Here is a 4,920-nt window from a genome sequence, read left to right as displayed (position 1 = left end):
CACTAACTTGGAATTTCTATAAACTTTGTTGGTTCGCCGCTGGTGCACGAGCGCGTTTATTCTATCTCTCTCTAAAATATCTTTCCTCTAGTAGTAGACAGAGTCGAATATATTTTTATGGGTTTATATCCATAATAGATGACGCGGCCACTCTTCACGCTTGCCACGCATACGACCGATGACGTGATCAACTCATTCGCGGCAACCGCGACTTGTTTCGTGTTCCACTTTTCCCGAAACTTATAGTTCAATTCAAGTTTAAAAACGACATATATGACACGTCCTCAAAAAATGAAATTTTAATTCGATGAAAATACATAGAATCCATTAATGACCGATACTTGCGGTTTTAACAAATCCATTATATATAATGTTTTTTTTAATAGTTTTTTTTTTAATATTCAAACTCACTTAAATATTAACTATTATTACCAATGGGTATTACTGATAAAGAATATTCGTTAAAATGAAAATATTATAGATTGCAAGGAAAAATATTTTAGTAGTATTATATCCTAAAGATATGTGCATCTAGACCACATTTTAAGTATGTATTGCAATATTACTGAACCGCTGAATACAATGCTGACGGCGCGCCGGCGGTCTAATGGGATCCTACGATAAAGTGCTCAAGAATATTACAGAGAAATAATATAGGATACTAAATATCATATCATATAATATTCATCTACTCAGCAACAATACAGAGAACTAACACTACAACAAAGCATAGTTTCTTATTTACAAGAAATCAATTTATAAAATTATAGACACCATAATTACGAATACTTTAAAAATCGTTACTTTAGATATTAGAACAACGCAACAGAGTAGGTACATTTTGAGCTTGAAATAATATAGGCGTGATAAAAGCCAACCAAATTAATAATTATCTAAACATTTCATGAGAAATTCAAAAAATCAACTGACACCTGTTGGGATTTGAACCCACAACCTAAGTGATCTGTGCCGATACTCTAACTAATCAACTGAGCTTTCAACTGTGTCCCGCGGGAGTCAGTCTGTTTCTTAATAAACGTTTACATTTAATAATTTTCAATGTACTAAAAGACGGTTTAAACATGTAGGAAACATATTAATGACATTAACTTGACCCTTGATGATGCTGACAAGGCACCGCTCACTATCACACACTATGCCGATGGTCTAAACTAGGGATGCACTCTTTTTTATTATAATGGATATTTTCATTCGCTAAGTACGTTTGTTTATAGTACCTGGTGTTTGTAACTCGCATAAGTCCAATTTAAAAAAAAATCATATACTTTTTGCGTCTCATAGAGTCCGTAAGCGTATACCCCGAACTCCTGAACTTACTCCCTGAAACGACCCGCAGTCTTAAATGCAAGACGCAAGAGTTTTGCAGGCTCGGTCTTGTTCTTGCTTAAATCTTGCACAGTCTCTCTTGGTCTTGGTCTTGCTAAAATGCAAGAACAAGACCAAGACCGATTTTAAGCAACACTAGTCTCGAGTAACAACCGTTATTTATTTAAAAGAAGAATAAAGAACGTAATGGATTATATTAAACTAGTTGTTTTATAAACAATTTATAAATAATTTTATAAACAAACTACATGTATATAAAATAAAATACCATAGTTTTTACAAAAGCTAAAAAAATAATATTTATCATATAAAATTATTAAATAAGTTTTACAAGTAAATAAAATATTTCAACAGCTTTATTTTTTGAAAGTTGTTGGCATTGTTTGTCATATATCTTACCTTGTTTTAAAATTGTAGTAAAAGATTGTGTATTAAGAGAATTCTGTTATCTTTCATTTTTTAGCTTAATACTTTAAACTTACGTAAATATATAAATTAAACTTCTAAAATCTATGAGTCTTTTAATTTCATCTATTGGATAGCCCTTACTAAATAGGCCAGCGGATATATTCGCGTTTGGGCTTTCAAGAACTATCACCTCATGAGTTCAAATTAGAAAGTGTTCGTGAAAGTATGTAGATTTGTTAGAGAATTAAAGTCAAACAATTAAATAGCAACAAGCCGTTACCACTCCAGACAAATTATAAGTTTTGGATGTGAATAAACATTCTAATGTGTGACTTGAATATAAAGTTTACTTTCACTCGAACAGCCGGTCGTTCCAAGGATTTTTAATTGGATTTATCAAAACATCACTATCACAGGCTGCAAATAAACGCCCGCGGAAGGTTATTCTAATTTCGGCCAGACTGCTGGACTTCTGTCTGTGGCTTTTATTATATTATCAGTGAAACCCTTAAGAAGTTTTCGATTCTCTCGACTTGACATGAAGCACGCTTCGGGGGAGTGGAAACCGTAGTTCTATACAACTTAGATTAACCAACTTATATTTCTTATTCGGAATTTACACTATATCGAAGCGTTCCAAACTAAATACATCTCACTACATATAACTCGTTAAATCGGTTTCGTCAAAACGTGCAAAGCAGTAACAATTTTGTCTTTGTTACAATCTTATACAAAATCCACAAAGCTAACGATATTAACTGCTGATATTCGATCGCACTTCAGATTTATTAATTAAATATTTCATTGTGGAATGACCGCACTGTATGGTTTTTACATTTAAATGTACCTATGTATTATTATTATATTTAAATTATTATAGATAATGTGGATTCAGAATGAAAAATATGTATTATTTCGTAATTATAAAGAAATAGTTAATATCAACACCCTATCAAGCCAAAGCAGAAAAGATTTTTAATTTAAAACTTTGTTTCTAGACCGAACTTCAAGCAAGACAATCGCTAAGTCATAATGTTCATTTGGTGTTTAATTAAAAAAATATCTGCTATAAAAGTCACCTTATCTAATAGATACAACATTTGTTCGAATTAAAACCATATATAAGAGTTTATAATTTTCCAATACATTAATATTATTTTTATAGTTTTAATATTATTTTTAAAATATTCGTTTGTATGTTACCACATTTTATATATTACGTTTGTGGTATATATATTTCAGTTACCGCAATTATATAAACAATTGTATTTTGTAGAATTAAATTACACATAGTAATTATTTATTTTTATTTGGTAACTTTATCTGATTACTTTTTTGTTGCTGATTACAAAAAAAATACCCTTAAAAATTTATTTGTTGTAAAAAAGTAAAACTCTAAAATAAAATTAGGTCATATTGAAAAAAACTATCAACATAAAAATTTTAAATATCAAATTATTAATTATAAAACAACTCAAAAGATTCCTCTGAGTTTTTCATATTGATTCCTTGTTTACATTTTAATTAAAATTAAAATAGAACTTGAATTAAAATACAAAGTTTATTTATTCTTTAAAACAATTATATTCCTATCGAGAAAAACTCCTTTCTATTATAAACGTTTTAAATTCTGCTTGTTTTCCAAATGAAAAATTCTTCAAACAAAAGAGTATTTGATTTCCTGAAATAGCAATGCTAGTTTAAAATTATTTCTGATGAATTATTAAGCGATAACTCGTGATAAAACTTTCGTAAAAACATTTATAGAGATGAAATCAAAATCTAATGTATATTAAAAATTCTATAAATGTAAACTACACACCAAATTTTAATGCCTTTTTTAAACATATCAAACGTAAATGTGATCAATTGCTACTGAAAAGTTTCAGGCTCTTTTATATCTCATTCCAGTACATATGTGAATTCATTGTTTTTGCAAAACTTATCTACCTAATGCTTTGAGTATTGTGTCCGATGAAATTACTTTTAAATCATTTCAAGTTAGGACAGTTGTTTAGTTTACCATCGACAGATGTGTAACACGACTGTATAATTTATATATTTAATTAAAAATATATCTTTTTATACACCACAGTAGAATATACAAAATTTTGTTTTATTTTATGAGGAAGATTATTAAGATTTACTTTTCAGAAACACGGCAAACAGCTTTTGTTGTCATTAATGAACGAGAAAACTACAATTCCCTGGTTAGTTTTTCCTTTAAGTTAATTTTAAAGTAAAAACTTTTATACAACAGCACATCTTGTTCGGAAGAATTTTTGAAGTTTCGTAATTATTTTAATTGTAACTATTGTGTTGTTTTAGAACTTTAAGGATATTTTCTTTGTATGGATGCATTAGGTCAAAGTCGGACAAATTTTTGTGGTAGAGTAACAAAAAAAATAAGGATAAAATTAATTTAAATTATTATTATATTTATTTAAATTCAATGACTTCGTAATAATTATTTCATCTTTTAATAGTAAGAGAGGGATATGTCTTAATTAACAGTTATAAATTGTTAATACATTAGGTGTATTATCGCATATTTTTTGACTCTTGCCGCAAAAAGGGGGGTGTTATCAATTTGTCTGTCTGTGTTTGCATATCAATCAATTTGTCTGTGGCATCATAGCCCCTGAACGGATACACGGTTTAATTATTATTTTTTTGTATTAAATTTAACCTATGTGCGAGTGTTCTTAGACATGTTTGATAAAAAAGTTGTGAGGTGTAGTTGTGGTATAAAAGTTGTGGGGTGAGGGTGGAAAATAACAGAATGTCTGCAAATATACTTGACTGGGGTCTAAAATGAAAGCTTTGTGAATATTAATAATTTTATCGTGTGTTCTTACATTTGTTTGACGAGAGAATTCCAATACTCCCTCTCAGTCTTTGTAATTCTGCTAAAGATAATTTGTCGTGTGGTTAATTAAATAGTTTTCTTTGACGGAGCTCGGAAATTGCTACACCATCCAAGGTGTTTTACTCTACTTAACAATATCTACATTATAATTGGTACCTGTGCCTGTCAAAAGTATAAAATAAAATTATAAATTAAAGATTTTAAAACATGAAAACCTTAATTTCCTTTAATAGTAAACAACAATTTAAAAAATTCAATTTAAATGTACCCCGGTGTGAATGAATTATTCTAAAAAA

This window comes from Danaus plexippus, chromosome Z (genome assembly GCF_018135715.1).
Source record: "Danaus plexippus chromosome Z, MEX_DaPlex, whole genome shotgun sequence".
Lineage (NCBI taxonomy): Eukaryota > Metazoa > Arthropoda > Insecta > Lepidoptera > Nymphalidae > Danaus > Danaus plexippus.
Note: the sequence above shows the minus strand (reverse complement) of the source record.